Raw genomic sequence first — 27,860 nt, 5'->3', positions numbered from 1 at the left:
AGAGAGAGCTGGGAGGGCAAGGCCATAGAGGAGTCGGTAGAAGACGGAAAGACCACCAACCTGCCTGCGGTGAGTGAGTGAGAGGCCCTTGGAGGTAGCTTCATCGCGGGAGATTCCAATGATTCTGAACGCTTTGGTTTCAACAGCGTGAAGATGAGCTAGGTGTGGGGCAGGAGCACCAGTCCAGAAGGGAGAGCAGTATTCCATTGAGCTGTGGATGAAAGCCTTGTATGTGGTGAGGAGCTCAGGTGTGCCAAGGAAGGACTTCGCACGACGGAGGATGCCCAGTCGGCGACTGGCTTTGGAGGCCAGATTTGAAATGTGGTTTTCCCAGGAAAGATCATGGCAGATAGTGAGACCCAAAAGCTTGAGTGACTTTTTCAGTGACTTGAAAAACATCAAAGGTGTTTCAAACGATAAAATGGTGCATTGTGCTTCCTTTCTTGACGTACACCATTTAAGAAGGATAGAGCACGGATATTTATATATAGAGAGGAGAGAGGGTAGAGTGGGAGAGAGAGAAGGGAGAGAGGAGGCAGAGAGGAGGGAGAGACTAGAGAGAGAGAGGGGAGGGAAGAGAGAGGTGACGGGATTACAGAGTTGGGCAGGGAGGGGAGAGAAAGAGTGGGGGAGGTAAATAGAGGGGCAGGGAGGGGCGAGAGGAGTTGAAAGAGGGAGAGGGAGGAGAAGGAGGTGAGAGAGGAAGTGGTGGGGGAGAAGTGTCCTGTATCCATTCTGCCCACCACATTCCTCCCGACACTCATTGTTTGTCCAAGTCTCCTTCAATTTTGTCCTTCAACTCCACTGTTGGTGATCCTCCTCTCTACTGTTCCTTTTATCCTGTTGTGTCTTGATTCTTTCATTATTCCAGCTCTTCCATGAGCCTTGACTGCATACAAAAAACTGTCATTGGTTGGCAACCATTGCACAGACTAGATGGATTGGATGGTTTCTTTATGTGTTAAATTTCTTGGAAGGAAAGTCATCTGTTACATATTGCGAAGCATGGTGTCTATCTGTGCGCCATCTTCCATTTATGGAGGCCGCTTCCCACGCTGCATTTGAAAAGTTCAACATTCACTTTTGAAATTATGGAAGAACAGGCATGTATGATGTTGATGCCAAGTATTATTTCTCAAGCAGGATATTTTGTCCTCTTTTTTTAGACAAATCCACCCTCCACCACCTGATGTTGCACCACCATTTTGAGGTGGGCGATATTAGTAGCTCAAAGTTTTAGCTCTGAGAGAAACCAAGAATGTAACACAATTAACATTTAAAAATTTCAAAAGTCCATGAAATAATTTAAATTCATAGATTAACTTCTTTTTCCATCACTGGGGACATATACTTTGGCTTGCTTTGTACATCACTGGGCACAAAGTACATTTGCTTGCTTTTTACATCACTGGACACCGGTACTTTTGCTTGATTTCCCAGTCACTGGGCATGGGTACTTTTGCTTGATTTTCCAGTCACTGGGCATGGGTAATTTTGCTTGATTTTCCCATCACAGGGCACAGGTACCTTTGCTTGATTTCCCCATCACTGGGCACAGTTACTTTTGCTTGCTTTTCCGTCACTTGGGACAGGTACTTTTGCTTTCTGTTCCGTCAATGGGAATGGGTACTTTTGCTTGATTTCCCCATCACAGGGCACAGGTACCTTTACTTGCTTTTTCTGTGACAGGGGATGTATGCTTTTGCTTGATTTTCCGTCAATGGAAATGGGAACTTTTGCTTGCCTTTTCCGTCATTGGGGATGTGTATTTTTGCTTGATTTTCCCATCACTGGGCACAGGTACTTTTGCTTGATTTCCCCATCACTGGGCACGGGTACTTTTAGTTTATTTTTCTGTGCCTGGGGATGTATACTTTTGCTTAATTTTCCGTCAATGAAAATGGGTACTTTTGATTGATTTTCCCGTCACTGGCCACAGGTAATTTTGATTGATTTTCCTGTCACTGGGCACAGGTACTTTTGCCTTATTTCCCCGTCACTGGGCACAGGTACTTTTGCTTGATTTCCTCGTCACTGGGCACAAGTACTTTTGCCTTATCTCCCCGTCACTGGGCACAGGTGCTTTTGCTTGTTTTCCACGTCACAGGGCACAGGTACCTTTACTTGCTTTTTCTGTGACTAGGGATGTATGCTTTTGCTTGATTTTCCTTAAATGGAAATGGGTACTTTTGCTTGCCTTTCCCGTCAATGGGAATGGGTACTTTTGCTTGATTTCCCCATCACAGGGCACAGGTGCCTTTGCTCGATTTCCCCGTCACAGGGCACAGGTACCTTTACTTGCTTTTTCTGTGACTGGGGATGTATGCTTTTGCTTGATTTTCCTTAAATGGAAATGGGTACTTTTGCTTGCCTTTCCCGTCAATGGGAATGGGTACTTTTGCTTGATTTCCCCATCACAGGGCACAGGTGCCTTTGCTTGATTTCCCCGTCACAGGGCACAGGTACCTTTACTTGCTTTTTCTGTGACTGGGGATGTATGCTTTTGCTTGATTTTTCGTCAATGGAAATGGGTACTTTTGCTTGCCTTTCCCATCAATGGGAATGGGTACTTTTGCTTGATTTCCCCATCACTGGGCACAGGTACTTTTGCTTGATTTCCCCATCACTGGGCATGGGTACTTTTAGTTTATTTTTCTGTGACTGGGGATGTATACTTTTGCTTGATTTTCCATCAATGGAAATGGGTATTTTACTTTCTTTTTCTGTGACTGGGGATGTCTACTTTTGCTTAATTTTCCATCAATGAAAACGTCCAAATTTTCGAAAATTTTTTTGCTTGATTTCCCCGTCACTGGGCACAGGTACTTTTGATTGATTTTGCCGTCACTGGGCACAGGCACTTTTGCTTGATTTTCCCGACACTGGGCACAGGCACTTCTTGCTTGATTTCCCTGTCCCTGGGCACGGGTACTTTTGCTTGATTTCTTCGTCACTGGGCACGGGTACTTTTGCTTCATTTCCCCGTCACTGGGCATGGGTACTTTTGCTTGATTTTCCCATCACTGGGCACAGGTACTTTTGCTTGATTTCCCCATCATTGGGCACAGGTACTTTTGCTTGATTTCTTCGTCACTGGGCACTGGTACTTTTGCTTTATTTTTACCATCACTGGGCACAGGCACTTTTGCTTGATTTCCCCATCACTGGGCACAGTTACTTTTGCTTCATTTCCGTGTTACTAGGCACGGGAACTTTTGCTTGATTTCCCCATCACTGGGCACGGGTACTTTTGCTTTATTTTTACCATCACTGGGCACAGGCACTTTTGCTTGATTTCCCCATCACTGGGCACAGTTACTTTTGCTTCATTTCCCTGTTACTAGGCACGGGTACTTTTGCTTGATTTCCCCGTCACTGGGCACCGGTACTTTTGCTTGATTTTCCCATCACTGGGCACAGGTACTTTTGCTTGATTTTCCCATCATTGGGCGCAGGTACTTTTGCTTGATTTCCACATCATTTGGCACAGTTACTTTTGCTTGATTTCCCCATGATTGGGCAAAGGTACTTTTCTTGATTTCCCCGTCACTGGGCACGGGTACTTTTGCTTGATTTTCCCATCACTGGGCACAGGTACTTTTGCTTGATTTCCCCATCATTGGGCACAGGTATTTTTGCTTGATTTCCCCGTCACTGGGCAGAGGTACTTTTGCTTGTTTTTCTGTCACTGGGGATGGGTACTTTTGCTTGCTATTCCATCAATGGGAATGGGTACTTTTGCTTGATTTCCCCATCACAGGGCACAGGTACCTTTACTTGCTTTTTCTGTAACTGGGGATGTATGCTTTTGCTTGATTTTCCGTCAATGGAAATGGGTACTTTTGCTTGCCCTTCCCGTCATTGGGCACAGGCACATTTGCTTCATTTCCCTGTTACTAGGCACGGGTACCTTTGCTTGATTTCCCCATCACTGGGCATGGGTACTTTTGCTTGATTTCCCCATCACTGGGCACGGCTACTTTTGCTTAATTTCCCCGTCACTGGGCACAAGTACTTTTGCTTGATTTCCCCATCATTGGGCATGGGTACTTTTACTTGATTTTTCCCATCATTGGGCACAGGTACTTTTGCTTGATTTCCCCATCATTGGGCATGGGTACTTTTGCTTGATTTTTCCCATCATTTGGCACAGGTACTTTTGCTTGATTTCTCTGTCACTGGGCACAGGTACTTTTGCTTGGTTTACCCGTCACTGGGCATGGGTACTTTTGCTTGATTTCCCCATCATTGGGCATGGGTACTTTTGCTTGATTTCCCCATCATTGGGCATGGGTACATTTGCTTGATTTCTCTGTCACTGGGCACAGGTACTTTTGCTTGGTTTACCCGTCACTGGGCACGAGTACTTTTGCTTGATTTCCCCATCATTGGGCATGGGTACTTTTGCTTGATTTCCCCATCATTGGGCGTGGGTACTTTTGCTTGATTTTCCCGTCACTGGACACGAGTACTTTTGCTTGATTTCCCCATCATTGGGCATGGGTACTTTTGCTTGATTTCCCCATCATTGGGCGTGGGTACTTTTGCTTGATTTTCCCGTCACTGGGCACGAGTACTTTTGCTTGATTTCCCCATCATTGGGCATGGGTACTTTTGCTTGATTTCCCCATCATTGGGCGTGGGTACTTTTGCTTGATTTCCTTGTCACTGGGCATAGGTACTTTTACTTGATTTCCCCATCATTGGGGCAATGGTACTTTTGCTTGATTTCCCCGTCATTGGGGCATGGGTACTTTTGCTTGATTTTCCCATCACTTGGCATGGGTACGTTTGCTTGCTTTTTCCGTTACTGCGGACAGGTACTTTTGTTTGCTTTTTCCGTCACTGGGGATGGGTACTTTTGTTTGCTTTTTCCGTCACTGGGGATGGGTACTTTTGCTTGCCTCTTCCATCATCGTCATCAGTAAGGGTACTTTTGCTGGATTTTTTCGTCACTAGGGACTGGTACTTTTTCGTGTCCCCAAATAAATGCATGTTGCACTATTTTGTATGAATTGGGTAAATATTGTAACCACAGCATGTGCAATGCTGGATGATGCCTCATTTAAGAATTATTGGATCCAGTTAATACCGATAGATCTACAAATATCGATATTCACACAATTTTGAGTTGTGTGCTTTTTTGATCGACACAGGCTGTGTGTGTCTACACTCAGGGTTGCTGGTTATCTCACCAAGCAGAAGTTAAAAAAAAAAATGCAGTCTATTCCATCCAAAGTATAATTACCTGTTCGTCGATTTACTTCACCGAGAAACCTTAGTCAGTCTTAACAATTAGTGAGTGTTATGCTGTCTGAAAATAATAGTCACTAACTATTAAGACAAGAGTTTATTGTTTAACCTTGTTAACTGTCACTCCTTCACCCCACCCCAAGCCCTCCTCCTTCCAAATTTACAGTTTTTCCTCCTGAGAGTTTCCTTCTGTATCCATCTTGTCCACCTCATGCATCCTCTTCTCCCATCCCTCCACACACCCATTGTTTGTCCAAGTCTCCCTCTATCTTATCCTTCAACTCTGCTGTTGGTTCTTGGCCTCCTCTCTCTACTGTGCCTTTTGTCTTGTTGCATCTTTATCTGTTCAATACACTTGTACTAGCTCTTCTACGATCCTTGACTATGTATACAAAAAGAAAAAATAGAGAAAAAAGGACACTCCTTGCAAACTCCATAAATATTCCACACTCTATTGGGAATGAATTCCCTTACAACAGCCCGGAGGAATTGGGTTATCTGCTCGTTGGATACAGAAATAAATGTATGATGTAGGTCAGTTTTTTTTTTTTTTTTTTTTTTTTGTTATTATTTGCAACTTTTGTGAACTTGTTCTGAACAATCCAGCATTGATGTACGTACGGTGTCGTTATTATCCTGAAAAGTGATGTACCCAATAAGATCTTCAAGTAAAATCACAGAATGGACCAAGTTCGTGATACTGCCCAGCTTTTGAGATGATGTTCCCTTCATCAATAAATTGAATAAGGAACGTCATATATGTTACTCTGCATCCAGCAGCCTGGACCATTGGAATGTTTTTGTGAAATACTGAACTTCTTGAGGTCCCTGCTGCTCATTCTTCACATATGTTGTAAATCTGATGAAAGGTTATCAATTTAAAAGCATGTTCTCTCCCACTGATAATTACTTTATTGCTTTTATAAACAAACAGTAATGGACGAAGAAGAAGAAGACATCTTCAGATGCATAGGGCTACCGAAGCAGGTTCCTAGGCTATTGGGCACAATCCTGGACGGGTAGCATCTCCGATAGGTGGGCTGAGAAGTGGCTCACTCTTCCCAGTAAGCTGGTACTCATTTTGCCGACCTCGCAAGGATGACAGGCTGAGTCAACCCACCTGGTGTAAATTCAACAACGCAATTTGAACCCCCATCAGCCAGCTTCACTTCTAATGTGCCATGATATTCACATTTATAGAAGTTGATTTATGTGCATTGCTAAATACAGACTTGGCATTTAATATGGAATGTTTTTTTTGTGGGGGTGAACTTACTTTTCAAGATGTCTTAAAACCAAAAGTTCATTGGAATTATGTTGAAATTATTCTAGATTTTGTTAATGTGACCTTTAAAGGAAAGAAAAACCACATTTGACATTTCGAAACAAATAAATTGATCCTTGAAAGTGATGTAAACTGATATCGAACTCAATTCATGGACAGTACTGTGTTAAACTTCTGTACGTTTTCCAGAAGTATCTCTTTATTTTGCACATTAGCCAAAATTTTTTTTAACAAAAACAAAAGTTAAATTACGACTGGGATTACGGACAGTAAAATTACAGTTCAGTACTTTGCGTAACCCCCACGAGCATTCAGGAGAGCACGTACACGTTGAGGCATGCTGTTCACGAGACTTGCCAAGGTTTGGACAGGAATCCCTTGCCATGCAGTGACAATAGCCTGCTGCAATTCACGCACAGAGGTCGGCTGCTGGTCCAAGTGGTCGATTTGACGCGTTAATTCTGCCCACAAGTTCTCTATCAGATTCATATCCGGGGACATGGCAGGCCACTCCATATGCTCTACACCACGGTCAGCAAGAAAGTGTTGGATCATGCGAGCACGATGAGGCCATGCATTGTCATCTTGGAAGACAAAGTTTCCTCGAAAGGCTGCACGAGCAAATGGAAGCAATGTTTCATCCAGAATGGCCCTGTACTTGAACTGGTTCAGGTTTCCATTCAGAACAACCAGGTCAGTTTTGCCCCCTGCATGAAAAGCAGCCCAAACGGTCACCCCACCACCTCCAGCTTGGACTCTTGGCACTATACAATCTTTGTTGTAGGCTTCATGCACTTGTCTGCGCACTCGGACGCGGCCATCTTGACGATAGACCAGAAATCTAGACTCATTACTGAAGATCACGTGATTCCAGTGTCCTGGCTGCCATTGACGGTGCTCTCTGGCCTACTGCAATCGGCGCTGGCGGTGTTGTCTGGTCAGGCGTGGCTTTCTCAGGGGACGCCTGGCACGATAGCCTGCTTGAACCAGTCGTTGGATGACTAGCCTTCTGGATACAGGCACATTTGTCAGTTGCTGCCACTCAGCCCTAAGCCGATTAGCTGACTTGGTACGGCCATTGCGGACTAACCGGTGCAGCTGGCGATCATCCCTCTTTGTGGTTCTGTGGGGACATCCTGGCCTCGGTATTGGAGTAGGGACACCCCTCTGATAATTTCGTTTCAGAATGTTTGACACCTGACCTTGAGTGATGCCATACTGCCGAGCAATAGCACGCTGTTTCATGCCGTAATTTCGTAAAGCCACCACTCCATGACAAACAGCATTGTCGAGTTGACGGACCATCTCCAGAGGAAGCGGCAATAACTTTTGGAGACGTGCAGCAGTTGTTTTCCACTAATACAGAACGCAACAACCCTTGTATACCCGACTGTGAAGCCAATCATCAAATCACCTGTCCGTACATTTTGCCACGCCACCTGTGATATAATCCTGTTGTTAACTTCTTGCTGCGACAGATAATCAGTGACATGGTTCTTTTAACAAATAAATCACCAAAGTGTAAAAGAAACTCACCAGATTGATATACTGAGTTAAGAAAGCAAACCCAAGTCAAGAAAAAAAAATATTCCATATTAAATGCCAAGTCTGTATTTCAATGATTTACACCGCTATTGTACTTTTGCAGCAAAATCGTTTGAATGGTTCTCGGGTCTTGATTTGCAATCAGACATCTGCAATCAGAGTCGTCCCTTTTGTGGGTGGCTTGATGCAAGTAATTTAATTCTGAAACTACAGCACATTCTTTGTGTAGATGTTTTCCTCATTGCATCCACAGTAACCTCGAACCCCTGTGCTATGTACATTTATTAAGGTAAGATTATGTTTGTGCTTGGTAAGGTCTTTTCGTGAAATATTAATTTGCATGGCAATCAATCATCTAATAATTTAGAATAGTTATATTTACTATCTGTGCCCTCTCCCAATATGCTCCACAATCCCATTCCATCCACACCCCTTACTTTTGTTTCCTCACAACCTCCTTTCTCTTCTCCGCAAACTTCTCCCACATGTCCATATAATCCGTTCCCGCATATTCTATCATCTTCTCTTCTCTACCGTTGCTCAACTTTAATTTTCTAGATACTCCTCTGACTTCAGTATGTAATAGATAAATGGTTCCTTCTCAGCCCACCTAGAAAGCCTGAATGTTGCGTCAGGTGACATCTTTGCTCTTTGGTAGATTGCAAATGGAAATATCAGGTGTTAGGGGATTTCCTTTGTAGCTGAATATTTACTGAACTCAACTGAAGACATTTAAGAAGAGCCAGGAAATGTACAGACAAGGCAACTCCAAGGAAGGGTACCTTGCATGATCTTGTTTGAATCACATGTCCCCAGAATGAGATTTCACTGCAGATTGTTTCCCTGGTTCAATTCTGTCAGGGTGCTGCATGAGAAAGGATTGAATTTTTCGATGGAATGTTAAATTGCCTGTCATTTTTACTTGTTCTAGTAATGGTTCTATCTTGGTTCCATCACGAGGTATCACATCACATCTATTGCACGATAAGACTCACAGTGTATCGTAAGGACAAGACAAGGTCGGGGGGTCTTGCCGTTACTATACACAGGGGGCTTTGCCATTCATTAATTCGGAATGGAAGTTCATCCCAGACAGGCAATTTTAAGCATTATGCTGTCCTGATGAGCTCTAACAATGGTGAAAAGTACCTGCAGTTATGCTATTTTCTCTCCTTGTGGCATTTTGAACCATTCCCATATGACTGGATTCACACTGTGAGATGCCATCTAGGGGTCACAGTTTAGCACAACGTGACGGTGACGTCATGATGTTGCTGTAAGTTGGTGAACAGATTATAATCATATACAGGGTGTCCATAAAGTCTTGTACAACTTATAACTTAAATAACTTTAGTGGATCTGGGGTGAATTAACGGGGGTAGAAAAGATCAAGTTTTTGGATGGGGGAAGATAAGAGATGGTGGTGAACAGCTGTTTTAAAGACCTGCAGAGAGGAGTGGGATTGACAAGAGTGAGGGAGTTTGTTTCAGAGGTGGGGGTATTAGGAATGAAAGAGTGAAGGTGAGCAGAGAGTCTTGATTTTGGCAATTTCACCTGAAGAGGGTTGCTCGCAGATCTTGTGTGACCTGTAGGAATATTTGGGGGACAGAACACAGATAGAGCTGGTGGAGCTAGGCCGGATTGGAGTCGGTAGAAGACAGAAAGACCACCTACCTGCTTGCGGTGAGTGCGTGAAAGGCCCTCACAATCAGCTCCATCACGGGAGATTCCAATGATTCTGAAAGCTTTGGTTTCAACAGCGTGAAGACGAGCTAGGTGTGAGGCAGGAGCACCGACCCAGAGGGGAGAACAGTATTCCATTGAGCTGCGGATGAAAGCCTTGTATGTGGTGAGGAGCTCAGGTGTGCCAAGGAAGGACTTCGCACGATGGAGGATGCCCATTGGCTGGATTTGGAGGCCACATTGGAAATGTGGTTTTCCTAGGAAAGATCATGGCAGATAGTAAGATCCAAAAGCTTGAGTGACAGAACGTCTTGGTTCCAAAACGAAAAAAAAAGAAGAACTTCTTGGAGATAATTGTTGAGAAAGTAGATGGGAGGGTTTTCCAGTCGGTCTTTTTGGTGAGACTTAGTAAGAGTGTGACATTTGTCAGGATTGAAAGACATGTTCCACTTGTTTGACCAGTCTGTGATATTGTACAGGTCTGCAAAGAGTGATCATCAACAAGCACATGATCAGAAGAACCGATTGGAGCAGAAGAGGAGCAGCAGACATTTGCAGGGAAGTTTGTCATAACCAAGTCTAGAAGAGAAGATGCTCCATTGACTGAGATCCGTGTCGGGAAATTGGCAGATTGTGTCAGTCCCAATGAGTCGGAGAAGTCCTTTGCTGAGATGCCATGGCTGGTGAGAGAGGTACCCACACCCAGCCAGCTGGCATGATGACAGTTGAAGTCGCCACATATGAGGAAGAGAGAGTTGGGATGAGTGGATAGAAGTTGATCCATGTTGTCAAACAGCAAAATGTAAATGGAGTCATCACTGTTTGAAGGACGGTACAATACACATATGAACAAAAGGTGGGAGCGGAGAGGAAGCCGTAGGCAGAGGTACTCCTGGGGGTGGGGTGGAGAGAGGGCAGTGCAAGGAGAGTGAGGAAGAGAGTTTTTGATAAAGATAGCAACCCCACCACCAGGACGAGGCTCAGGTCTATCATACCGGAGGAGGGAGTAAACAGGAAGAGATAAGGGAATCAGAGACATCTTGAAGGAGGAAAGTTTCTGTTAAGCAGATTACATCGGGTTTGACAGAAGCAACCTATATGGAGAGATCAATCAGATTTGAGTGAAGGCCCCAGATGTTTGAGCTCCATACCGTTAAGGAAGAGGGAGGGGGAGCATCGGGTGCAGGACAGGGAAGGGGAGGAGTAGCGTAAGATAAGGAAGAGGAGGAGGTAGGGAGAGATGTTGATAGTGTGTCAGAGATTGCAGAAGAGTTAGAGAAAGGGAAGGATGAGGAGTACAAAAGGTTTGATGGTGATGGGATGAGGCACAGTGAGGCGTTGTTTGAGGGGGGGGGGGGGAAGAGCAAAGCCGAAGGTTGGAGGAGGTGGAGGTATGAGATAGAAGGGAGAAAAAGTGGGGAGGAGGCAGCTTTGAGGAGGAGGGGGGAGAATTGGAGAAAGATGGTAGGGATGGAGATTTGAAGGGGATGGGTTTGGGGGGAGTTTTGAAGGGGAGGGGTAAGGGGGGAATTTTGAAGGGGAGGGGTAAGGGGGGAATTTTGAAGGAGATGGGCGAGGGGGGAGATTTGAAGGGGAGGAGTGAGGGGGTACATTTTAAGGGGAGGGGTGAGGGGGGAGATTTGAAGGGGAGGGGTGAGGGGGGAGATTTTGAGGAGAGGGGCGAGGTGGGAGTTTAGGAGGGGAGGGGGGAGTTTAGGAGTGGAGGGGTGAGGTGGGAGAATTGAAAGGGAGGGGTGAGGGGGTGTTTAGGAGGGGAGGTGGGAGGGGGGAGTTTAGGAGGGGAGGTGTGAGGGGGGAGTTTAGAAAGTGGATGATTAATGAAAAACGAACATTTATTACAAACTTGGTTTATTGTGATTATCAAGTTGGAGATCCATTTGAAAACGATAGAGGAGGGGTGGAATGAAGGTGAGTTTAGAGAATGTAGGGAGGAAGAACTGTAAGAGATTGAATTTTTTTGAAGTGTAATGAATTGAAGAGGAAATTGAAAAAAGCTTTTTAAATAGGAAGGGTTTCTCATTGAGTTGACATCTTCTGATAAGGCATCTTCTAAATCAGTGGTACACCAAAGTCAAACACCATAATTACCGTACTTGATTACTCAACTATCAATTTGTACTAGCATGACGAGGCTCCCTTTTACTCTGCTTTGAATGTGCGATGGTTCTTGGATGATGTCCGCCCAGACAAGTGGATCGGTAATTGTGGGCCAATTGCTTGGCCACCTCGTTCGCCTGACCTGTCCACATTGAACTACATTTTATGGGGCTATGTAAAACTGTTGTTTACTCAACAAAACCACATTCTCTGGATGAAGTTGGGGCTACGATCACAAATGCAATTCATTTATGACTCAGCAACAACTGGAGAATGTTTTCAACAAGTTGGATAATTGCATTGAAATACGAGTATTGTATTACAAAAGATGGCAGTTATCTTGGAGCCTAAATATTTTAATTGAATAATGTAGAGCCTTTATGAATTTTGCATTAATTTGCCCTTTACCGTTTGTTTCGATCATTTCTCCATAAAAAGTTATAAAAGTTCAAAGTTGCACAAGGACTTTATGGACACCCTTTGTGTAGATGCAGTGCCCTCCATAAGGATTGGAACAGTGAAGTCAAATTTGTTATTATTGCTATATACCTGTTGGAACCCATCTGTGGATCGGTCCCATCGGCCGATGGGTCTGCGCCATCTGCGGATGTGTTGTTCACCTTGAAGGAATGTGTATGCATCAATGGTGGATGAGTATGTTTATTTGAACCTAAAAATAAGCAATTGATGTCATAAATGTTTATAAAGCAGTCCGTGACATGTGGTTTGTCGATAACCGTTTGTCGATAAGATAAAAATAAGATAATATTTTTAGGTTCAAATAAACATACTCATCCACCATTGATGCATACACATTCCTTCAAGGTGAACAACACATCCGCAGATGGCGCAGACCCATCGGCCGATGGGACCGATCCACAGATGGGTTCCAACATACCTACTCAAGAAATTCGAATTTGAGATCAAAATATGAATATGAGGCAAGGGTATAGAACCTTGGCTTATAGTCCAATGAGTTTGGCACTTTTTATGTTCAATCCCCCCCATTTTAGGTAAGCATAAGTTTTGGAAAAAAATGACTGACAGGTGTTTGTTGTTGCTCAGGTGTTTTTGTTGCATTGATTGTTCACACATAAAAGAGCTGTGAATGTCTAGTCTTGATTTTAGCCTTTGCTTTTACCTTGGGAGTCTGCATTTGGAGTCAGTAAGCATAAACCAACATGAAGACGAGAGAACGCCTATGAAAGAAAATCAAGCAATTTGGAAGCTGAAAGAACAGAATAATTCACATGAGAACCATAGCACAAAAATTGGGCATAGCAAATACAACAATTTTGAATATCTTGAAAAAGAAAGAAACCACTCGTGTACTTCGCAATAGACAATGGCCAGGTCAGCCAAGAAAAACAACTACAGTTGATGACAAAAATTATCAGAGCTGTGAAGAAAAACACTAAAATAACTGTCAGTGACATCACCAAGAACCTCCAGGGGTGAAAGTATCACAATCTACCGTTCACAGAACGAACGTCCTTGACAGCAGAAATACAAAGGCTACACCGCAAGATGAAAACTTCTCATCAACACCAAAAATAGAAAGGCCAGATTAGAATTTGCCAAGTAGTTTATAATTTTGCCAGTGAGTTCTGGAACAAAGTTTTATGGACAGACTAGCAGAAGTACCCGGCATTGCCGGGCGGGGGAGGGGAGGGAAGGGGGAAGGGGAGGGGAACAGGGGGGAGGGGAGGAGAGGGGGAGAGGGGGAGGGGAGGGGGGAGGGGAGGGCAGAAAGGAAGGGGTAGGGGGGAAAGGGAGGAGCATGGGGGAAAGAGAGGGTGGAGGGGGATGGGGAAGGGGTAGGGTGGAAAGGAAGGGGTAGGGGGGAAAGGGAAGGGCATGGGGGAAAGGGAGAGGGGAGAGGAGGGGAAAGGGGAGTGGGGAAGGGGAGAGGGAGAAGGGAGTGGGAAGGGTAGGGGGAGGGGGGAAAGGGAGGGGGAGCGGGAGGGAGGGGGACGAGGGAAGGGGAGGGGTAGGGGTGGGGGGAGGGGGGAGGGGAGGGGAACCGGGGGGGAGGGGGGAGGAGTGGGAGGGTGGGGGAGGGAGGAGTGGGGGGAGGGAGGATTGGGAGGGTGGGGGGGAGGGAGGAGTGGGAGGGTGGGGGGGAGGGAGGAGTGGGAGGATGGGGAGAGGGCAAGGGGGGTGGTGGAGGGGGTGGGGGAGGTGGAGGGGAGGGGGAGGGGAGGGGGGAGGGGGAGAGGGGTGGGGAAGGGGTAGGACAGAAAGGAAGGGGTAGGGGGGAAAGGGAGGAGCATGGGGGAAAGGGAGGGGCATGGGGGAAAGGGAGGGGGAGGGGAGGGGGAGGGGAAAGGGGAGAGGGGAGAGGGGAGGGTGGAGGGAGAAGGGAGGGGGGAGGGGGAGGGGGGATGGGGGGAGGGGAGGAGAGGGGGGAGGGGGAGGGATGGGAGGGGGAGAGTAGTGGGAGGGTGGGGGGAGGGAGGAGGGGGAGGGGAGAGGGGAAGGGGTAGGGCAGAAAGGAAGGGGTAGGAGGGATGGGGAGGGGGGAAGGGGAGAGGGTAGGGTGGAGGGGAGGGATATAGATGGTTACTGGCAATTGATCACATCCACAAATGATGTATTAATCCACACAATTTATGTACTTTACATAACGTTAATAGGAATACATGGCCGTGTAGATGGGAAATACAGTTTGTTTGAATTAAATCACAAATATCAGATGAAAGTGAAAAAAAACCTATGTGGTGTGAATGGCAATGTTCCTCGCTGAAATGTGAAAAAACTGAATTACGTGCGAACGCATAACTGTGAGATTATGGCGGCAAAGTTGGAACATCACGTGATCCCAGCAGAAGTACCCGGCATTGCCGGGTGGGGGAGGGGAGACCCGTACATTCCCAACCCGTACATTCGCCCTCTCGACTCAAGCTCTTATTCGATTCGTATTCGAAATCGAAAGGGGAAAGGGGAAATCCTTCGTATTCGAATTCGTAAACACGAAATATGAATTAAAATTTAATTCATATCGCACAAAATCGACACAAAACACGATCGCATAAAGGTGAAAAACGCAATGGCTTTTCGCCCTGAATCACGTGCAAACGTGTGACGTGTGACGGGATGGAACATCACGTGATCGCTCTGAGCGAATCAGCGAGCTGCTCGCACTGGCTGAGATTAGCGGGTACTTCGCTGAAATGCGCTGAGGTAAATATGAATAAAAAATATGGATCTCGTCAAATATGGTCTCGGCCATGTTCGTCCCAGGCTCAATGGCCATGTCTATGCCAAATATCAAGCACGTGAGCCTCTCCGTTTCGGAGTCTATCGGTAACATTTCACACACACACACACACACACACACACACACACACACACACACACACACACACACACACACACACACACACACACACTGTGTTTTATATATATATATGAGACCAAGATAATGTGATGGAAAGGCAAAAGTGTGGAGAAAGGAAGGAAATGCATTTGATCCAAAGCATACTACCTCGTCTGTGAAGTATGGTGGAGGAAGTATCATGGCTTGGTCTTCCATGGCTGCCTCTGAAACTGGCTCACTCATCTTTATTGATGACGTCACTAATGATGGCAGCAGCAGAATGGATTCGGAAGTGTACAGAAACATTTTGTCTCCCTATGTACAAGAAAATTCCTCCAAAATTATTGAGCAGCGCTTCACCATGCAGCGAGACAATGATCATAGTACACTGCCAAAGCAACCAAGGAGTTAATCAGGGGAAAAAGTGGAAGGCTTTAGACTGGCCAAGTCAATGTCATGATTTAAATCAAGTGGAGCATGTATGTCACTTGCTGAAGAGGAGACGAAAGCCAGAAACCCCCCAAAACAAACAACTGAAAATGGCTGCAGTAAAGGCTTGGCAAAGCATGTCAAAGGAGGATACCAAGAGTTTGGTGATGTCAATGGGTCACATGCTCGATGCAGTTATTGTATGCAAGGGATATGCAAACAAATATGAAACTATTATACTCCTTAAATTTACTTTAAGTTAATCTGTTTCAATACTTGTACTTATCTAAAATGGGGGGGGGGACTGAACATAAAAAGTGCTATTGTTTTACAATAGTAAAACAAATTTACATATAAATACCAATAAATAAAAGCTGACCTGTATTCTTGCCACACATTCATCTTTTTATCTGAAATTCCAAATATCTTGAGAATATGGCAATATTAATAAATTTGACTTCACTGGTCCAATACTTAAGGTCACTGTATATATATATATATATATATATATATTGATGTTAGTGTTTTCCCCCACTTTGCATTGTGTTCTAGCTTTTCCATGAGCCTCGACTTTGTATACAAAAAAACTAAGACATATAGGGTAAAGGGGTAGGGCTCAAACACGCCAGCATGTTAAATATATAATGAATAAATGGTCCTTTTCTTTCCATTCTCACTTTTCATTTTAAGCTGTGTGATCAGCTAACCACGTTTTACAGACTTTGACGTATGTTTTATTAAAGCCAGAGTTATTTCTTTGGTAACTATTGAGTCGTGTTCGTGTAGTATAGCAAGCTTCCTGACTTACCATGACAGCTGCATTAAATTTCAGTTGTTCTGTTACTCTGTAGTGCATTTTTGAACCATACATTGGATCTGTCTGTGCCAGAAGCTTGCATTTTTGCTTTGCTGTGCATGCAAGTTTCAAAAACATTGCCCATGCTCAAGGGCACAACAGTCTAATGGCTTTCATTTTGCAGCATAAGAATCTGAACGCAGTTAGCAAGAACGAGTTCAATTAAACATAGTAACAAAATCTTGAATCGAACAATCAGGGCTTGTGGTTATCGATAAACAAAATATAGCTGAGTGCAGGTATATCCTGGAATGCTCTGTTTACAGCATACTTCTTCTTCAGTGTTGTTTGTCATAATGAGAAATTATTTTTATTTTTATTTTTTATTTTTCATTTTTTTTTGTGTACAGAGTCGAGGCTCGTGAAAGAGCTAACATTTATCAAACAAACAAATCAAACAAACAAGCAAACAAAGTATATAAAAAGGGGAGCGGTCGACAAGAAGGGGAGGAAGCACACAAACACAACATTTGAGAGCAGGGACATCGGGAGATGTGTGGGAGGGAGAGGGCCTGGGGGGAGGCAGGACAGGTATAAAACGCAAGGACACCAAGGACTTCCAGGAAAGAAGACAAAAGTCACCTCAAAAAAGTGGATTTGGGGTGAAATTAGCGGGGGTAGAAAAGATCAAGGTTTTGGATGGGGGAAGATAAGAGATGCTGATGAACAGCCGTTTTAAAGACCTGGAGGGAGGAGAGGGATTGAAGAGAGTGAGGGAGTTTGTTCCAGAGGCGGGAGAAAAGAGGAATGAAGGAGTGAAGGTGAGCAGAGAGTCTTGATTTTGGCAGTTTAACCATAAGAGGGTTGCAGGCAGATCTTGTGCGACCTGTAGGAATATTTGCGGGACAGAGCCCAGAGAGAGATGATTAAAAGATGATTATGATGATAAAAGATGATGATTAAAAGATGAGAGATGCCCAAATTAATATGATTGTTTTTTTGTTTTTACACAGTCTTATGTATGCAAGTTGGATTGGGGGAGCATTGGTGGTGGTGTAGGGTGAGATATTTCATTTAAGAGGAGTAGCTAAGAAAGGAAAGGGAAAAGGAAAGATCAATAAGAAAAGAGAATGAAATGCATGAGTTGCAGTGAAAATAAAATATGAGGAAGAGAAGGGAGGATGAAAAAGGGATGCGTGGGACATTTTGCAAATGCGATCTCAAGATGTCCCATGGAATGGCATTTAGGGGAGTTCTCAGGATAAAAACGATAATCATGAAAGCATATAATTTTCAAAAACATCGTTTTTGTTTGTAATATCTTTTCAAAAATAGATGTTTTGACACTATTGAAGTGAAATCTTGTCTCCATTCTGTTTCAATGAATACTGTAATATTAATTAACATGTTTACCAATGAATCCAGAGTGGGATTGTCATAGTCAAACAAAAATAGGGATTATGTACCAGAAACTATGATGTAATTGTTTTGCATGCTTCCTGTTTTTGGCAAATGTTGCATTGCTTCATAAAATATGATTAAGAATGAGAATGAACTACAAAGGCACTCATCGACGTCGCGACGTCAACCTGATATGCATCCGCCTCCATTATTACATCATTATAACACTTGGACCATGTTTGATTTAAATCCCTTCAGCTGTTCTCAAGTATCACATTTTTACCTGACATGACCTCTGACCTTTGACGCTGTAATCTAATCAGCTGAGCTCATATTTTTTTTATCATAATACATACTTATATCAAGTTTGGTCAAAATCCCATCACTGGTTCAAGAGGTAGCCCAGTAACAAAATTTTTACCAAACAGGTCCTTTGACCTTTTGATCCCATAATATAGTCAGTTCATCTTTGCATCATTAAACATACATGTACAAAGTTTGACTTAGATCCCTTCAGCCGTTCTCAAGTTATCGCGGTAACGAAAACCCATCATGGACGAATGAATGGATGCTTGCCTGCACGCACGGATCGACAGCTGACGGACAGCCAGACGGACAACCAGAAAGCACTCAGTTAAAATATCCCATGGTGTCTTCCATGAAGAATAGGAGAGTAATTGCTGGTATCTTGGCAAAATACCAATCTCCAGATGGCTCAACCTGACTCCATCCATATATGGAAACTTTCTCCCTTACATGGCTGCCCACCCTCTAGTCTGGGCCATTGGCTCATATAAGGAAGTTTTCCCATCCTGACAGGAAGCAATCAATCATTTCCTTGGGGATGGTCTCTGTACTGCGGGGTGTTACCATTAGTTTACCGCCCTCTCATTCGGCCTGCACCACCCTCTTCAAGAACCTGTGGCAGGGGCACGTGGCGTACCAAACAAAGTGGTGTTTAGCATCATTTGGTGGTCTCTTACCGATGGGATCCTCTCCTCCATCCTGCATGTGTCTTCTTCTGGAGCTTTTGGGTATTTCTTGTAATTTTGAATGTTGCTGGTATCCTGCGGATACTCTGCCCTTCCTGCGCACTGTCCTTAGATGATAGCCTGCCCTCCTCATCTTCACCCTTGCCTGCGAGCTGTATCATTCCCTAGACACTTCCTCTTTTGGTCTGATGCTCTGACTAAATGTTTGACTATTTTCTGTCGAGATGGATGGTATATTTTTTGTATTAAGTTATTACCTTCGCAAAAGCGGAAGGTTACGTTTTGATCGCTGTGTATTTATTTGTATGTCTGTGTGTGTGTGTGTATGTTATTCGCATAACTCAAAAAGTATTCAACCGAATTGCATGAAATTTGGTGGGATGATTGGTTATTATACGGGACACATTTGATTAGATTTTGGGAGCAATCGGGTCAAAGGTCAAGGTCAAGGTCACGAAAAGGTCAAAATCGTATTTTTGTTGTTCTGTTCCCTACACTCCCATGCCAAGTACAGAACAGTAGCTGCGGCGAAGGTATGCGCTCTACCGAGTGCCCGTTCTAGTTTGTTCAATAATTGTCTTTTTACCTTCGCAAAAGCGGAAGGTTATGTTTTGATCGCTGTGTATTTATTTGTATGTCTGTGTGTGTGTGTATGTTATTCGCATAACTCAAAAAGTATTCAACCGAATTGCATGAAATTTGGTGGGATGATTGGTTATTATACGGGACACATTTGATTAGATTTTGGGAGCAATCGAGTCAAAGGTCAAGGTCAAGGTCACGAAAAGGTCAAAATCGTATTTTTGTTGTTCTGTTCCCTACACTCCCATGCCAAGTACAGAACAGTAGCTGCGGCGAAGGTATGCGCTCTACCGAGTGCCCGTTCTAGTTTGTACGTGCTTTCGTGTCATGTGTCTCATCAAATAAATAATTTATTTATTAAGGCAGTTTGTGTATTCATGATTTCAAATATTGTGCCTCGCTATGTTTTTACAGTTTAATTGGATATCCCTTCGAGGAAAAATATTATCGAGTTACTAACTTATAACCGAGTTGGTTTTAGACTGGGTTCAGCGAAAGAAGCAACATAATCCGTTCGGCGTCGTCTCGTGGAAATTACCATTAAAACTCGGCTATTCCTTGGAGTATCTCATCTCATTTTGATTGAGTCTCATCTCATTTTGATTGACATCTGCTCGACATCTTGGGAGTTAATCTCCGGTGGTCTCACATTGCTCATCAGGGAGACAGAGTCTGTTACAATATGATACAAATATTGACATGTACCCGATGCACTCCAAGTAAATTTGTTTGTGCAGAAATGGATATCATGTCATTTGTTACCTTGAGCAAGATTATAATGATGAGGAATAAGCACAAATACTGGAGATGCCATCTCTGTCTCTGTCTCTCTTTCTCTGTCTCTCTCTGTCTCTGTCTCTCATATGAATTTATTTTTTTTGTATACAAGATCGAGGCTCGTGAAAGAGCTAACATTAATCGCAAAAAAAAAAAAACGGACACATAAAACATATAATAAGGGGTGTGCGGTAGAAAAGATGGGGAGAGAGGGGGAAGCACACAAGCACAACAACATTTGAGAGCAGGGACATCGGGAGATCTGTGGGAGGGAGAGGGCTTAGGGGGGGAGGAGGCGTGGGAAGAGGAGGTGGGGGAGGGATGGGAGAAGTATAATACACATGGACACTGCAAGAACTTCCAGGAAAGAAGTTGGTATTTCAAAAAAGTGGATCTGGGGTGAATTAACGGGGGTAGAAAAGATCAAGGTTTTGGATGTGGGAAGATAAGAGATGGTGGTGAACAGCTGTTTTAAAGACCTGGAGGGAAGAGTGGGATTGAAGAGATTGAGGGAGTTTGTTCCAGAGGTGGGAGAAAAGAGGAATGAAAGAGTGAAGGTGAGCAGAGTCTTCATTTTTGGCAATTTCACCAGAAGAGGGTTGCTGGCAGATCTTGTGCGACCTGCATGAATATTTGGGGGACAGAGCACAGACAGAGGTGGGGGAGCTAGGCCGGAAAGGAGTCGGTGAAGACAAAGACCACTTACCTGCCTGCGGTGAGTGAGTGAAAGGTCCTCACAATCAGCTTCATCGCAGGAGATTCCAATGATTTTGAAAGCTTTGGTTTCAACAGCATGAAGTCGAGCTAGGTGTGAGGCAGGGGCACCAGCCCAGAGGGGAGAGCAGTGTTCCATTGATCTGCGGATGAAAGCCTTGTATTTGGTGAGGAGCTTAGGTGTGCCAAGGAAGAACTTCGCACGACGGAGGTTGCCCTGTCGGCGACTGGCTTTGGAGGCCAGCTTGGAAATGTGGTTTTCCCAGGAAAGATCATGGCAGATAGTGAGACCCAAAAGCTTGAGTGACAGAACTTATTGGAGAGGATTGTTCAGAAAGTATATGCGAGGGTTGTCCAGTCGGTCTTTTCAGAGACATCGTAAGAGTGTGAGATTTCTCAGGATTGAAAGACATGTTCCACTTGTTTGACCAGTCTGTGATTTTGTCCAGGTCTGCAGAGAGTGAGGAGGCTGCAGACTGCCGATCTGAGGGATGAGGAATGGAGCAGCGGAGAGTGGAGTCATCAGCAAAGAGATACAGTCATGTGAAAAAGTAAGTACACCCGATGTAAAGTTTTGACTTTTTCAACACATTTCAACATACAGCTATTTGATCTTCATTTCAACAATATTGATAGATAAAGGTGATATAATATAACAATTATCATGAAACATTTACATTTTGTAGTCCATTGTATAATTTAAATAAACATAAATGCAAATTTCGCATGTGGAAAAAGTAAGTACACCCCTACATTTATCACTACTTCAAATATCTAAAATTAGAATCAGGTGCACCAGCTCAGGTGCAAATGATTAGAACATCGTTGGAGAGGATCTTGGCGGAACCTGTCTTATTTCAACCTCAGACATTTAGTTTGGTTTTCTCTTTGTTGTTGAAGTGTGCGGCGTCACCATGCCGAGATCAAAAGAGCTCTCTGCGGCCTTCAGAAAGAAGGCTATAGATGCCTACGAGTCTGGGAAGGGATTTAAAAAGATCTCCAAACAATTTGAAATCAATCATTCGACTGTCCGGAAGATCATCTACAAGTGGAGAAGATTCCAAACAACTGTCAACTTGTTCAGGCCAGGCCGCCCCAGCAAGTTCAGCCCGAGAGCAGACCGCAAATGCTGAAAGAAGTCTCTAAGAACCCCAGAATGTCATCACGGGACCTACAGGTAGCTCTTGCCACTGTTGATGTCAAAGTGCACGAGTCTACCATGAGAAAGAGGCTGCACAAATTTGATCTACATGGGAGGTGTGCTAGGAGGAAACCTTTGCTGTCCAGAAAGAACATCAGGGCAAGACTAAAGTTTGCCAATGAACACCTCGGCAAAGACCAGCACTTCTAGAACAATGTGCTCTGGACAGATGAGTCAAAGGTAGAGCTATTTGGCCACAGTACTAGAAGACATGTTTGGCGAAAACCAAAGACAGCATTTGACCACAAGAACCTGACACCAACTGTAAAGCATGGTGGTGGAAATATTATGGTTTGGGGCAGCTTTGCTGCATCATGGCCTGGGCAGCTCACCATCATAGAATCCACTATGAATTCTTCATTGTACCAGAGGGTGCTTGAGGATAATGTGAGGCCATCTGTCGGAAAGTTGAAGCTCAACGAAGATGGACCTTGCAACATGACAATGACCCTAAACATACCCGTAAATCCACCAAGGAATGGCTGAAAAGAAAGAAATGGAGGGTTCTGGAATGGCCAAGTCAAAGCCCGGATCTAAATCCCATCGAGATGTTGTGGGGGGATTTGAAACGAGCTGTGCATGCAAGAAACCCTTCAAACATCGCACAGCTGAAAGAATTCTGCATGGAGGAGTAGGCAAAAATTTCTCCCAGTCGATGTCAGAGGCTGGTAGACAGTTATGAGAAACGCCTACTTGAGGTTGTTTCTGCCAAAGGGGGCAATACCACCTATTAGAGCCAAGGGTGTACTTACTTTTTCCACATGTGAAATTTGCATTTATGTTTATTTAAATTATACAATGGACTACAAAATGTAAATGTTTCATGATATTTGTTATATTATATCACCTTTATCTATCAATATTGTTGAAATGAAGATCAAATAGCTGTATGTTGAAATATGTTGAAAAAGTCAAAACTTTACATGGGGTGTACTTACTTTTTCACGTGACTGTATGGAGGATTTTCCAGAGAGTCGGAGAGATCATTGATGAAGACCAGAAAAAGCACAGGGCCTAGCACACTGCCTTGGGGAACTCCAGCCTGAACAGGAAGGGGAGATGAGAGAAATACATTCAGGGCCACACGTTGGCGACGACCAGAGAGGAAGTCCAGGAATTACCTAGGAAACATCCATTTTGTGCCAATAAGTCATGTGGATAACTCACACTAAGTACAACTAACTATGGGGGATCTATTAATGCATGATGCCAGACCAAAACCTGATATATTCAAATATACCATGGGGTCCTCCTGTCCACAACTGAGTTCAGCCAAAATAGTTGGTAAACCGCACTCTAAATGGTTATCGGAAGTGCACCCACAACATTTTATTATCTACATGAAGATGGTAGATTGTTGACCTCCTCCATCCCCTCTCTCCATATTTTCTTGTGTGTGTTGAGTTACAAACTGATGCGTCCACAAACTATGACAGATACACTTCCAAATATTTTCGAAGTTCAGGTTCTGCCAGTGGACATGTTTTCCTGATTGTAAAGAAGTTGGAGTTTTGTTTGAAGATGGCGCGAGGAACTTTCAAACAAAACCTGGTGGTATAATGGTTATAACATCTTCTGTGTCTGGGAGATCGGCGGTTCAAACTTTACCCCAGCCGAGTCATACTAAAGACTTTTAAAGTCGTATGTGATGCTTCCTTGCTTGACGTCCAGCATTTAAAAAGATAGAGCATGGAAAAAAAACTATAGGTTGGCAACCATAATGCAGGTAATGATGGGCCTAATGGCACCCTCCTGTATTGAAGTTCCTTGGAGGGAACTCATTAAAAAAACAACCTCACTCGGAAGATTGGATAGTCTCATCTCGTGTGTTCATTCTGAACAAAAATATCATCGTTAACTGAACACGCTACTATTATGGCCCATATACCCTTTTCATACATGGGCCCTATTATGTCACATACAAAGCCCTTATATCCGTCACTTTATTGATTCCTCGCAAAAGTATCCAGCGTTTCCAGGTAACAATGAATTGCTTCCTGACGGGAATATGATGTTCGGAATCTGTGTCCATTATCTAGAGGGAATTTTAAAAATAGATCGCAGGTACAGTGGACTCTGATGCAGTGGAGTGACACCCTATCCCAAGGAAGTTACACTCACAAACTCCTTACGAAGTACCAGGCTATGATTCTGCAATTTAATAAACCATTCGTGCAAGACAATGACATTCTTTTCCTCCTTCAGCTGACAGTTTCGTTCAGTTTCAGTAACACACACACACACACACACACACACACACACACACACACACACACACACACACACACACACACACACACACACACACACACACACACACACACACACACACACACACACATCTCGTATACGGTATAGCGAGATGCGCATGTCTATCACCAGCACCAATCTCGTATAGCAAGATGCGTTTTGCCTGACAAAGTTAAATAATAATAAAATTTTTTATTAACCGAACCAACAATGCCACGTACGCAACCATCCATTTCGTCAACCATTACATCAACCAACCATCCATGAACATGTCTGTTTCGGCGATCGACACAGTTTGCGGGATTGTTTTCTCACACGCCGTCCCTCTCTCTGGTTGCCTCTCCCTCTCTCGCCCCCTGCTGGCAGTTTGTGTTGGGCGTGGCAAGATGGCGGATGTGTGCAACTGCTCTGTGTTGTGGTGAGTCCTCTGCATGGATTTCTCCTCTCCTGCCCCCCCCCCCCCCAATCCCTCTCATTTTCTACCCTGTGTGCTTTGATGTTTTGTTTTCATCCTAATGTTTTGTTTTCATCCACACCTTTGTCATTGAAAGCGGGCCCATTTTGGGTGCGTCCTACCGGCTTCGACGACGTTTTGTAAGCCTTTTTGTGCTTATAATGCACGTATGTTATTTATTTTAGTTTGATTAATTTAGGGTTGATGCCTTCTTGTCCAGTTCAGACAAGTGGGGGGTAAATTCGCTGGTATGGCGAATACACGCTCTCGTTACGAGGCGTTCGAAAATTTAACACGGAAGCATGCATTCGCATGTGTTCCGCCTGAAGGAGCTCCTACTGAGGACATTATCCTTGCCGTTAGATCTATCATAGGAGACGGTAATGTTTGGGCAGCATCAAGAATGAACCAGAAGTTTGTAGTGTTATGACAGAGGAAAAGTTCGTTCATGACATCGTTAGTACCGGTCTAACCATAAAAGGGGGTCATTTTATTACAATATCCCATATAAATACTCCAGCTACCAAGATAACAATATCCAATGTACCACCGTTCATGCCAGGTGAGAAAGTCCTATCCGTTCTGTCTTGTTATGGTAAAATTGTTTCCCGAATCTCAATGATTCCACTCGGATGCCGCAACGATCGTGTCAAACACGTAATGAGCTTCAGGAGGCAAGTGTACATGATTAATTTCATTTCAGGGTTTTATCTCCTTTAACTCGATGGAGAAATCCTCGGTGTATAGTCTAAGACTCCACGTGTTAACACTCTCATTCCTGACAGACCTGCAGAGCCACGAGCTCATTGGAAAACGCTGCTTCAAGCTGGCCATTCCGCAACAATCAAATGGCACATGATGTATAAGGAGCCAATCGTCAAGCACTCTGGGGATTTGTAATGGTGGCTGGCACACTACATCTTGCCTTGCAATGTTCTGTCCCATCGCATATGTTCCGAAAATTCAGAATTGTGCCCCTTTTGCAATTCCCCCGAAACCATTTTTCATGCCTTCATTGAGTGTTCGAGACTGTCCTCCCTTTTTAAAATTTTATTACATGTGGCTCAGGGGCTCGGTTTGATTTTCACACATTGTGTTTTTTCTCACCATATGGTTATATTAAAACATGTGGTTTTAATATTTCTCACCCATGTAAAAATGAATGTTTTTTAGGGAACTTCTTGTGCTCTGAAGCAAAGCTTGCCATTTATTTATCAAGAAAACGGAAATTGCAGAACATTGATATTTTAGCTGATGACGTTTTAAAGATTTTTAAAGTGTGGGTTACATCTTGTGTCCATTTTGAGTATGAAACCCATGATTCTGCTGTCTTCAAAAAACGATGGTGTGCCAAACAATCTTTTAGTAAGGGCATTTTATGAGATATTTCACAAATCTGTTAACTAAATTGTTACCAAAAAATTTATTCACCAATATGTTTGTAAAGGTGTGTAATAACATGTGTTAAAATGTTGAAGGTCAACTCCCGTGGGAAACCCAGAAAAAAAGCTGTTGAATTCGGGTACCGAAAAATTATGTTCGAGAATTTTTATTTTTTTAAATCGGCCCTTAAGTAACTTATGAGGGGTCAAATAAGGATTTTTCATGATTCTGAGTTGATTGTTAACATTTATATTTTCACTTTTACATTTACACACAAAGTAGCTTTTATTTCACATACATATATAATACTCAAGAGTTATTTCTCATTCACAATGTCAGAAGTTTCAACAGTCATTGTCTATGTCTTCTTCAGACTCAACAACATCATGACTGCAGTTTCTGCATGTAATGCCATTACAGACTCCACAGGCCAAGATGCACGTGACCCCATTCTTCTTGCAGCTGCATCGCCGGTTGCTGCAATCTCCATGACAATTACAGCTCGTGAACTGCAATAGCTCCTCAGGAGCCGTAGGGTCCAGTGTTGGAACTGGCTCATACCCATGCACACCTATTGTCCATCCATAGTCACTGGGGAACTCGATCTGTGTGCTCTGCTTTGCATCATTAGCATGGATTCTCTTCATCCAGCCATTCCAGTTGGAGTGTGGGAACTCAGGATCGTTGGATTTGATCACCCACCCCGCTGCCCAGAGTGTGTCACCTGGAGTGAGGAGTGGCTGATCATGAGCCAGGGAGGAGGAAAGCTCAGCGAGGGGGAGAAACATGATCGCGTTCGTTCCTATCTGTTTCCTGTTCGTAAATGGAATAATCTTTACTTCAGTTCCTCTCAGGATCTTAGCTTTGTCGAGTGCCTTCAACTTCACCCGGGGGAAAGCTGCTGTTGTCTGTGGATCTGGCAAAGGTGGTGCCGGAGAGGTGACTTCGATCCAACCCATTGAGTGAAAGGGAGTGTTTCCGTGAATAGAGACAATGTTTAAATCTATATTGTCTCCAACAAACTGAGTGACTGCATTGTTTGCTTCCCCAACCTCCATAAAGACCACCTGATCATTACTTGACAATTCACTTTCACTGGCTGGCACTTTGGCTGTCATCACTGATTGATCCTCAAGCGCAGCATCAACCGCAACCTCATCATTGATCTGTTCATCGGTTTCCTCCACAATGGTGTCAAGAGTGCCAGAAGTATCTGGAACATCATCTCCACTCCTACTATTAAGGAAGCAGTATTTGTAGTTTTGTGTCTCCGTGTAAGACTCAGTGTATCCCAGCCGGTGGAACTTGTTGAGCATCCATTTTGACCCAAATCTATGATCAAGTTGTATGGCAAGCCCCATTTGGTGTGGCAATACTCCAGACCGAGGTCGACAGGCCTTAATAAAATTCTGCCCCCAAACGGCAACTCTTTCGTCTGTCTTGACAATCGGTCTCAAGAACATCTGAAGGCTTGCAGGAACAAGTGTCAGCTGACTATCGATGTCAGTCATACTGTGTGTGGTGGGGTATGACTTTGGACCTAAATCAATCAAGGCAATATCATTGGATATGAACTTGAGTGCCGTCTTTATGATCTGAGTCTTCTCATCTCCATGGTCAAGATTAGCATGATGCTCTCGCAGAATATTGTCGGTGCCATCTTTGAGACAGAGTACAT

The 27,860-nt window shown here is 43.9% G+C and overlaps 1 long non-coding RNA gene across 2 annotated transcripts in view; it reads left to right on the top strand.

Moving 5' to 3' along the window:
- Positions 1-27,089, top strand: part of LOC137423122 (uncharacterized) — a 38,191-nt gene extending 11,102 nt beyond the window's left edge. Inside the window, exons 1-3 of one of the 2 annotated variants that reach the window (XR_010983640.2) lie at positions 18,750-18,863; positions 24,712-24,763; positions 25,585-27,089. This is a non-coding gene — a long non-coding RNA (uncharacterized LOC137423122). Of the gene's footprint in view, positions 1-18,749; positions 18,864-24,711; positions 24,764-25,584 lie in introns of those variants that run through there. The other variant, XR_010983641.2, reaches the window with a different exon arrangement.
- The last annotated feature ends 771 nt before the right edge of the window (positions 27,090-27,860 follow it).

Source organism: Myxine glutinosa, chromosome 3, assembly GCF_964187855.1.
Source record: "Myxine glutinosa chromosome 3, kmMyxGlut1.1, whole genome shotgun sequence".
NCBI classification, from domain to species: Eukaryota; Metazoa; Chordata; class Myxini; order Myxiniformes; family Myxinidae; genus Myxine; species Myxine glutinosa.
The sequence above is the reverse complement of the archived record's forward strand: the minus strand, read 5'-3'. Positions and strand labels throughout refer to the sequence as shown.